The following is an 11,479-nucleotide window of genomic DNA, read 5'->3' as shown; positions in this document are numbered from 1 at the left end:
GGTACCATGGTTGGCATATAGTAGGAATTTAAGAAACGTTATTTTCCTTCCCTAATTAAAGATTAAATTAACCTCAACACATCTTCTCAGGCTTGAATTAGACAAAAGATCTCTTTTCACACATGATCTTAGTACAAAAAGCACTGGGCAAGGAGTCTGAGAATCTGGGCCCTGGTCCCAGACAATAACCTCTGTGAGAATTTGGTCACCTCACTTCCTCTCTTTGAGTTTGTTTCCCCATCCGTAAAATACGACCTCGACAATTTCACTTATCCATCTGGTTTGGTCATTCTGGGCTCCTGAGAGTCTTCCCTAGTAAAGGGTGTTATTGTTGTAGATATTCTGGTGTTATCCTGGCCCCAGGAGAATCCCTTAAAAGGAAGATTTACTACAAGGAAGAATTAATATCCAAACATCTTTATCCCCTCAGAATATTTTTCAGGAGACTATGATGAAAATGTGTAAGTCCTGGGAGCAGGACAGCAGAACCTAGAGAAGCTCAAGTCTGTGATCTACTCAGATTTGTTGTCCATCATTCATCTCTAGACCTGTTTCTGGCACACTCCTTCCACACCTTGGCTGTCTGGTAAATTGCTTTGGTGTTAAACTCCAAATTGCGTCATAAGGAACAGAGACGTTGCTTCTTATTCCTCTCACGCTGTGTTTGATATTCCTTCCTCATCCCCACGCTCATGCCTGACGCTTAATAAGCTTTCACTGATGAATATTAAGTAGCATTGGGCAAGTGGTATAATCAAGTTTGCACATTAAAATGATCATTTTGGGGGCAGTGTTGAGTAGTACATGCGTAATAACTGTCTGCCCGTATGCCACTAAGTCCTTGGGGTAACAGGATGATTAGCCAAAGTCTCTACTCTCAAGGAACTCATGGTCTCCCGGGAGAAAATGTATCCTCAGATAATGCAGGGGAAGGCACAGAAGAAGCGGAAATTTTGTAAATCACGATGCACTCCTTGTCCTCAGCAATGAAACTCATTTTCCAAGAAATTTCTTTCTAGATAATATGGTGTGCTGCAATGGTTTACAAAGTCTTTATTTAGCCTGAAACTATTTTTTTCAACCAAAAGGATAGGTGAAAGCACTAACAAAATAATGAAGAAGTAAAAGTCGAAGCAGTCTGACAGAAGTAGAATAAGGAGGCAGAAATCTATAAGGCAGTCCTGTTGAGTAGGATCTGGATGAATTTAGTTACAGACTATCACAACCTGCATCTGTGACGAGACTTGACATTTTTCACTCTTCCCATAGCAGCCCATGAACTGTCCACCTCTAAAGGCAAGTCACTTTTGCCACATTTCAGAGGGTCCCTGCCTCTAAGTTCTGGGAATATTTTATGCTGTCCTCTATATACTAACATTGCCACCTGGTTATATGTCCCTTCTTCTGGAAGACCTGTGGTCGTTCCACAATTGGTGTAAATATCCTGTCTGGGTGCACTCCTTACTTCCTGAACCTTCCACCACCATAACATCCTGTATATTTTATTGTCATTTCATTTTTTTACCTTTGAGATAGATAAGGGATGAAGCCATGTCTTGAATATGTATTTCTTTATTCATAGTACTTTGTGCATTACCTAAAATGTTAAAGTCACTGAAATATTCTTTCTTATTTATTGAATGCTGACAGAATGAATAATGGATAAATGAAAAAGATAAAGAAAGTATTTAGGGTCATCTAAACGGCTTTAAAATTTCCAGACTAAGTTTGGAATTTAGAGGAAAGGAGCTGAACATTGCATGTCTTGTCTTATTGATTCTTGGCTGAAAGTTTGGGGGTAAATCTTTTCATTGCCATTTTACAGACGAGAAGACTGAGACCAAGCCCACACTGTGGGTCAGTGGAAGAGCTGACATTTCAACTTGCATCTCTTGGGCTTGAGCCTGTGTTCTTTCCGCTCATGACATCGCATTGCCTCCCTGCTGGTGAGTGAAGGAGTAACAATACCCTGTCCATTTGTGTGTTCTTTAGAGCATCAAGGCACTTTCACAGCCAGACCCTCCTTTGTGCTGGCATGGCAGCTGTTACTTGGGGGACACTCTGAGCCCTCAGCTCTGTGACAGAGCCAGCTGCAGAAGGCACAGCCAAGAGCTTCCAATCAAAGGAAATCCTGAAAAAACAGCTTCAGGGATCTATTGCGGATTCTCCCGGTCACGGTCTTTGGCAATAAATAACACATGAGAAGAGATCTGCTTCTGCCAAGGTGGACTTCAGAGAGGGTGGGGTAGCAGTGTTGGAACCCTCCATTTGGCGTCTGTGTTGTCTGTCCTTCCCAAAGTTAATTCACAGAGAGTGGGATGAAGGGAATGCCTCTCTTCCCTGCAGCTGATCCGTGGGAACTCTGTGCCTGCATTAACAGGCAGGAAGAACGGCTTGCTAGTCTTTAAAGAGCATTCTCCCAGCTCCAAGCCTTAGAGCTAGGCCTTGAACCACTGCTGTGACATGTGTTCTGAGCTCGTCCCAAACAAGCACAAACACAACAGCCTCCACTGATCAATGCAGCAGGGCTGAAGGCTGGAATCCAAAGCATGAGCCCTGAGAACAGAAAGTCCCGGCGCTCGCTCTGTGCAAGTTGCCATGAGCTCCAGCCTTGTGTCCTGCAGCCAAGGATGGGTGGCCCCTGAGCAGGAAACTCTTTGGCAGCCTCCGCTGCGTGCTTTGCCTGCTGACAAGAGCACACCCTGGCCTCGGTTATTGCCCTTATAAAACAGCTCAAGGAGGATGCAAGCCAAATGTTTTGAATGTGCCTGGAAGAAAAATGTTAACTATGAATCCATGCGGTAGAACAGTACAGTACAACTGCAACAACACGCAGCACAGCGCAGCTCCGGAGGAGGGGCCACGGAGGAAAATGCAGCTTCTGCCAGGCTTCCAGGGGCTTCTCTTCCTTCTGTAGCAATCCTACGGAGGCGAGAGCTGCCTTGACATCCACTTTGCTAGAGAATCTGAGAAATGGGCGCCCTAGTGGCTGTGATTAGAGAGGCATGGAATTTTCAGAGTTTTCCCCATTAGGAGAGACCATACTATTTAGTTTGCATATAAATAGGGGAAGAAATTGAAGTCCACAGAGGTCATCAGCAAGTCTTGCCTTTCTTATGAAAACTCATTATGCAGGTTTCCAACCCACATTTTGCAGAACAAAACTTCAGTAGTGCCCCCTTATTTGAGGTTTCACTTTTTGCGGTTTTGGTAACCTGCTGTCAACTGTGGTCTGAAAATATGAAATGGAAAATTCCAGAAATAAACAATTCATAAGTTTTCAATTGTGCGCCGTTCTGAGTAACGTAATGAAATCTTGTGCTGTCCTGCTCTGTCCCTCTTGGGGCATGAATCATCCCTGTGTGCAGCATATCCACACTGTATACGCCACCTGCCTGTTAGTTGCTTGTTAGCCAACTCGGTTATCAGATCGACTGTCGCAGTATCGCAGTGCTTGTGTTCAAGTAACCCTTATTTTACTTAATAATGGCCCCAAAGTGCAAGAGTAGTCATGGTGACAATTCGGATATGCCGAAGAGAAGCCATAAAGTGCTTCCTTTAAGTGAAAAACTGAAAGTTCCCAACTTAATAAGGAAAGAAAAAAATCGCATGTTGAGGATGCTGAGATCTACAGTAAGAACAAAACTTCTATCCGTGAAACTGCTAAGAAGGAAAAAGAAATACTTTTGCTGTTGCACCTCAAATATATACGTACTGGAAAAAACACAGTATATATAGGGTTCAGTACTACCTGCAGTTTCAGGCGTCCACTGGGTGTCTTGGAACGTATCCCCCACGACAAGGGGGGCTACTGTAATGCAGACGGGCTGTCTTCCATCTCCGGTGCCTGCTGTCTACCAGGCACTGTCTTAGGTATTTTTTCCATATCTTATTGAATCTCCAATACAGTCTTAGAAAGGAATGTTATGGCCTACATTTTAAAGAGAAAGAAATAAAAACGGTAGATATTTATGCACATTGTCTACCCAGTAGTGCTAGAACAAGCATTCCAAACCTGACAGCCCTTAACTCCAAATCATATGTTCTTTTCATTGCACTAAAATGCCACTCAGTTTTGTAAAAAGTGTCTGTTATATCTCTGGACTACTAACATGCATTTTTTTTTTCTGATAATTCTAATGAATATATTCAGAAGGGGTGAAAAGAAAAATCTCTGAGTACCTCCTTGAGGAGAAAACCTACTTTGCCTTAATTCATGGTGAATTATCAGAAGAATTACATTCAATATAAACAACGGGACAAGGATACCCATTAGTTAGATTAATACTTATTATTTTTCTGGACATCTAAGCCAATACAATAAAGCAAGAATCAGCAAAATAAAGCAAGAATCCTGGGGGAAAGGATATAAAAAATTATTATGAGGAGGATGATGATGATTTATTTTGTTGTGGTTAGGAAGATTGGCCCTGAGCTAACATCTATTGCCAATTCTCCTCTTTTTGTTTGAGAAATGTTGTCGCTAATCTAGCATCTGTGCCAATCCTCCTCCTTTCTGTATGTGGGACGTCGCCAAAGCATGGCTTGATGAACAGTGCCAGGTCCACTCCCGGAATCCAAACTCACAAATCTCTGGCCAAAGAAGCAGAGCATGCAAACTCAACCACTACGCCACCAGGCCATACAATTATTTTTTTAAAATGATTGACTATATGGTGTAAAATTAAAGGAAGAAAAGCTGAAAAAAACTATTGGGACTAATAAGAGAGCTCAGTAAATTAGCCAAATAAGATTAAGAAAAAAATCAATAACTTTTCTATCTAGTAGCAACATCCATTTAAAATACATAGTGGAAAAGGATTGATTATACTCATAAAAATATACTCGTAGGTAGCTTTAGTACAATTGTGTGATCTATGGAAATGAAACTTGAGAGTTTTATAGGGACTCAAAACGAAAGTTTACAAAACCAGGAGAGATTTTAAGTGCCCAGATGACATGAATGAACAAGGATGCCAGATCTTCCTAAATTAATATATAAGCATATCAAGATAATTAGGTGGGGGGCCAGCCCCACGGCCGAGTGGTTAAGTTCTCACGTTCTGCTCCATAGGCCTGGGGTTTACCTGTTTGGATCCTGGGCGCAGACCTACACACCATTGATCAAGCCATGCTGAGGTGGTGTCCCACTTAGAAGAACTAGAAGGACCTTCACCTGGGATATACAACTACGTCCTGGGGCTTTGGGGAGAAATAAAAGAAAGAGGAAGATTGGCAATAGATGTTAGCTCAGGAACAATCTTTCTCATCAAAAATAAATAAATAAATAAATAAGTAACAGGTGGGGTTTTTATATTAGGAAAATGGTTGAAAGTTATTCAGAAGAGTATGAAAACATGAGTAAAAGAGCTAAGAACAAATTTAAAGAGAAAGGAGAGGGAGTTTGCCCACCCAAACATGTATAATACTATAATCATTAAAACAGGATCATATTGTCATAAGACTAGGTAGTTGTAGAAATAGAACATAACAGAAAGTTCTAGAACAATCTTAAAATATTGTAGAACTTAATATATGGTAACTATGGAAGCAGCAAAATTCAATGCAGAAAAGGTATAATGTTCACCAAATGATATTGGGGAGTGTGGCTGAAAATATGGGGAGAAATACACTTTTACTTGATCCTCATGTCACATATCCACCAATTCAAATTCCATACGTTTTATAGATCTATGTGAAAACCAGGAAAACAATTATTAAAAAGTGAAAATAACACTAAATATTTAAATTATCTTGAAAATGGGTCACAACTTCTAAATATAAAATAAATGAAGTAAATCACAAACAATAACACAAGGATCACAAAATATGAGATATTTTTACACAAAGTATATGCAAAAGTAGAAGAGAAATAAGAAATTGGAAAAGCATTTTCAACAAATATAAACAACGAAGCTTTAATATTCTTTAAAAATATATAAAAACACATCTAACAAATCCTTTTTCTCTAAAACTTGCTAGTATAATCATTCTAGTAGCCGCACAACAGCCCATTCTCAACAAGTACAAGCATTCGTCTAGTTATTCTGCACCCATCATCTCATCTAAACCTCACACTGTGGAGTTGGGGTTATTATTTACGTGTTACAAAGTGAGAACACTGAGGCAAAGGGTTGTTACATTATTTGCATAAGGTCACACAGCTAAACCAAAAAAAAAAAAAAATCAAAACCAGACACATCTGTCTAATGCTCTCAATTCTCAACGTGACCTGTATAGAAATGTCCAAAGGCAGTGAACACCTATTTCATAAAGGAAGAAATGCATTTGGCTAATAAACATACAATAAATGTTCATCCTGCTAGTAATCAAAAACTCAGAAGATACCATTTTTAGCTATCAAACTGATCAAAAAGTGAGAAATCGGAAGAACACTCAGTGCTGGTGAGGGTAGACTCCTTATGGCTCGTGGAGTCAAAAATGTACAAGGTCTTGGACCCTGCCCGGTGGCTGAGTGGTTAAAGTTCCGCAGGATCCACTTCAGCAGCCCAGGTTCACAGGTTCGGATCTCGGGCACAAACCTACTCCACTCACCAGCCATGCGGTGGAAGTGTCCTACCTACCCCACCCCCCCCCCCCAAAAAAATAGAGGAAGATTGGCACAGATGGTAGCTCAGGGCTAATCTTCCTCAAGCACAAAAAACCCCAAAATTTACAAAGTCTTTCTGGAAGGGAATTTGGCAAGATAAATAAAAAATGTTCTTACCCAATAATTCCACTTCTAGAAATTTACACTGAGGAAACCATCAGAGAAACTCATAAACATGTTTTCATTTCTAAGGAAACTCAATCCAGCGCTGTTTATAATATTTAGAATAAAGAATTGAAAGTAAAATTAGTTAAATTGTGAAATATCCAAAACATATAGTAGTTTGTAGGCTGTATAATGTTTTTTTCTGCCCCCCAGAAAACATCAAGGTCCTAATCTTGTGAATATGTTACCTTACATGGCAAATGGGAATTTGTAGATATGGTTAAGGATCTCCAGATGGAGAGATTGTCCTGGATTATCTGGGTGAGTACAATGTAATCACAAGGGTCATAACAGGGAGGCAAGAGGATCAGACTCAGGGCAGGCAGTGTGGCAATGGAAGCAGAGGGAGAGAAGCGATATGATGATAGAAACAGAGGTTGGAGCGATGTAGGGCCACAAGCCAAGGAACACAGGCAGCTGGAAAAGGCAAGGCAACAGAGTGTCCCCTAAAAGGTTTCAGAAGGAACACAGCCCTGCCAATGCTTTGATTCTAGCCCACTGAGACTGGTTTAGGACTTCTGACCTCAGAACTACAAGATAATAAATTTGTGTTGCTTTTAGTCATAAAGTTTGGGATAATTTGTAACAGCAGCAAATGAAACTAATTTTAGTACTAAAATACTATTAAAAGTCATATTTTCAAAAATAAAGAATGACATAGGATCATTATCAAGATAAATACTATTTGAAAACAAGGTTTATAAAAGCTTGTATAAATGCTAAATCATTAAGTTTCAGCTGTCACTACGATTCGACAGATATGACATTTCAAAGTGAGGTACCAGATCAAGATGCAAATTTCTAAAAGACATGGTTATGAAAAGGTTACATCTACCTCTAGAGAATGAAAAGGGCCAGTTTTGAAAGCTAAGAAAGAGGAATCAGGGAAGAATTTCTTTGAAGAGAACTATTGCTATGGTGTGAGTACCCACCATGTGTGTCCACAAAGTGTTTGTGTGTGTGTGTGTGTGTGTGTGTGTGCGTGTGTTGGTGGGGGAGGGGAGTGTCTGAAACTCATCTCAAACCTTCTGAGAAGAGTTTCAACAGGACCACCCAAAACTGGATATATGTTTCTTGAATTTAGGAGTCACACAGTGGGAAATCTCGATGGAGAAAGCTAGCTTGGCCAGCTCTTCTGGTGGTGGGAGTGAAGAAGAGATGGTTGTGTTGGATGGCAAGCACTCCTGCGGGAGCAAAGGATGTGTGTTTCTCATGGAGCAACTATCGAGAGAGTGAGAGAACTAGTATGGGGTTTGAGTCCTACCCAGCAGGACCCCTGGAGGGTAGACAGTCCCCACTAGAGAGAAGCTGAAGGTAGTGCTGCATTACTAGGACCTGGTGAAGGAGTAAACACGAGCTAGAGAAGGAGAGCACATCACCAACATCAGCAGAACTGCACATAAAAGTTCTTGGGGAGGTATGGTGTGCCGGCAAGCGTGGCTTGATGAACACATTGACGGTCAATGAGAGCACTGACTTTAGCATCTGCTCAGTCCAGGGAGTGGGAAGGCCGCCTTGGACAGTGCCAGTCACTAAGAAGCTTCTAGTTCTTCCCCTGGAGGGGTCTGGAATGGACAAAAGTGGAGGTGGAGAGCAAAAACAGAGTGAAAGCCAGCCACATCCCCTTTGCCTTCTTCAGGTTTTCCTGCGGCAGCCAGCCTGGCCGGGGAAGTGGAAAAGACAATTTTAAATCAAAGTTTGGATTACTGTAAGGAACTGGGATTTGCAATTTCTCAGTTGAGGTTGTTGAAAAGGGACCATCGGTTCTCTTATCACTTAGGTGTGATCAGAAGAGTCAGGAGACTGCTCAGTCTTTCCTTTTAGGGCAGAGGAAGGACTGTGCCTTCTAATTAAAGAGACAATGGAGGAGATCAAATAATTTTGTTTTGTGATTGTATCTCAAGAGTTGTTTTGTCCTAGACACCGGTTATATAACGTTTTAAAAAATGTGTCGAAAGAAAAGAAGAAAAAACAAACAACAACAACAAAAAGGAAATACACCAAAATGTTCGTAGAGTTATTTTGAGTTGGTTAGGTTATGCATAAGTTTTATTTTCTATCATAGCTTCTTTCCAATATTTTTACACCTTTATAATCAGACAAATAATTTTTACAGGCATCTACTTTCTCATGCAAAAGATCCCACTCTTGTTGGCTTCACAGCACATGACTTCATTAAAGGAGAGTTCCAAAAATGACAAAATCTTGGCCATAAGAGACAGGAGGAGCTTCTTCACTCTGAAACTTCATATCAACATATTTATGGGACCTTTCTGTTCTGTTGTAGAATCCTAAATATTAGACTGATGCTTCCTTATAGAAAGAACTCACACAGAGCGGGCAGGAAACAGTTGAACAATAAAATACTGGCGGTCAAAAAAAGGAGCTGGCAATTTTTAGCTTCAGTTCGTAAAACCAGGGTGGTATTTGTTAATGGGAAAGAGAGAGACAACAACATCCGGATAAGAGAGAGAGAGCCTTCTAAGTAACCCAGAGTGTTTAAGTAACATTTTTTTATTCAGCGCACTGCAACTACAGCATCTACCCTGGAGCACAGATGTGTGGAGCTGCGAGCAGGAAAAGAAAAAGAATTTGGGAAATCCCTACTTGCAAAAGGATTCTTGGGATAGTAAAGTGGATAATGTATCTCCGATCCAGTACTTATCTCATTGTATTTTGTGCTTCAAAAAGTTCATTCTCTTCTCTTCTCAAGGCCCCTCCTCCTCTCCAGCCCCCTTCATAAACATATGGGCACCTCACTGGGGTGGTTTGGCACCAGATGTCGCCTCATCTCTGCTTTCTTTATTCCATTTCAGACTCTTGGGTGAATTGTCATGCCTGATATGGTTGATTTCAAAGCCAAGTTTAGATGATGTGAATAATTAAAATCATGAAACTTAAACTCTTAAGTGAAACATTTCTGAGTCCTGCACACAGAGGAAACTTGAACGTTGAATTGGAAAGGAGAAGCCAGACCGCAGCCAAACGAAAAAGGCTACAAATCCAGCATTTTAGGTACCACAGAAAATTAAGCACAGCAGGCAGAAAGGCAGCAAAGTTTATCTTGAGTCTGGGCCAAGAGTTAGCCAGGAGGAAAACAAACAGACAACAAAAACTCTCTGGCGAAATGTGTTATTCAACTAAGGTTCTGTGGATGCTGGTTCAACCTTTGAGTGGATCCTGGCTAGGTGATGGTCCGTCTTCCAAGCCACTGAGAGGATGAGCATTTGCAGATACAACTATGCAAGGCCATGCATTGTCTTTAAATACAATAGTAAATTAAAGGTCTTTGGGGAGACCCAGAATAGTTCATGGACGGTTCTGTGGTTACCGTGGTGCCTACCCTCTTTAATTCTGCAAATGCATGTGCTAAAAAATGTAACAAAGATCCCTCTCGATAGGCATGTGGCTCTTGTGGGATCTAAGAGCTCCTTCCATCAGACCAACACATCCACAAGGAAAATACACCCCCGCTCATCTGCACACATACACACATGCACACAGACCCACAAGTTTACTCCAGCCAGGCAGGGGCGCACAGACACACATGCACGCTGTGACATACTGACATTCATATACATATGGCACACCCTGGCATATTACAGGAAATTCAAAAAGGGAGTATGAAAATTCAATGTTAAAAATAAAAACCAAGAATTTCCTAGTGAGGTAAAAAAAATAGAAAACATGATTTGAGGAGAAATCTGATTGTAGTTTAAAGTGTTTTTCTCCCCTTTAGTTCCACCCATTTTTCAATGGGCATTGCAATATCTAGCATAATAACCTCTGTTGGTCCTGAAAAAATTAAAACACTTATGCTCCAAAACTACATTTGCAGAAATACAACTCAAGAATGTGTATTGGAGTAGATGCAGAGGTATTAGCAAGGTTTCCCATCTATTAAGGTAAATCCACCAAAAAAATTAGAAAATCAAATTAACTTCCTGCACAAAGTTCATTATTACCAGTGGCTAACGAAAAAGGAAAAAAGAGGGAAGATCTTAGCACAGTTACCAATAATCTTGCTTCTTTCAGACAGCCAATGTCTATCGTCCAGGTCACTAGATTACAGAGTCTATACAACAACATTTGGAGTAAATTATTCTTTGTGGACTCACTCATTCAACATCCTGAGTGTCTACTCTTTCTCAGTCACCATTGTAGAAGCTGCAGGGTCTTCCCTCCAGGAGCTCACTATCCATATGGCTCCACACTCTCCATCTCGTTCAAAATATTTCTTCTTACAACATTTACCAAGGATGAGAAACAGGGATGGCTATTTCCCCTACTTGGCAAAAGAGGAAATGGAAGTGAATCACTCCGGAAGTAAGAGGATTCAAAGGCATGTTGGAACTGGCCTAAAAACTCTGTTGGAACAAACTGTCCTTGAGCTGGGCTGAGCTCTCTGCACCACGTGCAGTAGAGAAATATTCACTTACCAGCTGGAAAACAGCCTGGAAAGTACATGAGCTCCCTTGTTAGGCTTAACCCTGATGGTTACAGCAAAGCTGCACTTCTCTAGGACTGGCATCATTTTAGAACTGTAACCAACATTTAGTTTTTCCTCCCCTTAATCAACCAATATGAGATGTTCTGTGGTTGGGCTGGCAAAATTGCATAGTAAAGCTGGAAGGGGCACTTCTGATTTTAGCCTGGGGCCTCTTATGAGGATCTGGAGCAGCGTCGGTCACTCTGAAATAAATG

The 11,479-nt window shown here is 40.9% G+C and overlaps 1 long non-coding RNA gene across 1 annotated transcript; it reads right to left on the bottom strand.

The window, feature by feature from the left end:
• Positions 1–1,558: 1,558 nt before the first annotated feature.
• On the bottom strand, positions 1,559–11,036 carry LOC139046362 (uncharacterized). The gene is made up of 3 exons (XR_011506298.1): positions 10,894–11,036; positions 3,752–3,931; positions 1,559–3,660 (listed from the first exon to the last, which is right to left on the bottom strand). It is a non-coding gene; the product is annotated as an uncharacterized lncRNA (long non-coding RNA).
• Positions 11,037–11,479: the final 443 nt, after the last annotated feature.

The sequence above is a fragment of the Equus asinus genome, chromosome 10, assembly GCF_041296235.1.
Source record: "Equus asinus isolate D_3611 breed Donkey chromosome 10, EquAss-T2T_v2, whole genome shotgun sequence".
In the NCBI taxonomy this organism is placed as follows: Eukaryota; Metazoa; Chordata; class Mammalia; order Perissodactyla; family Equidae; genus Equus; species Equus asinus.
Note: the sequence above shows the minus strand (reverse complement) of the source record. Positions and strands in the feature narration are given on the sequence as shown.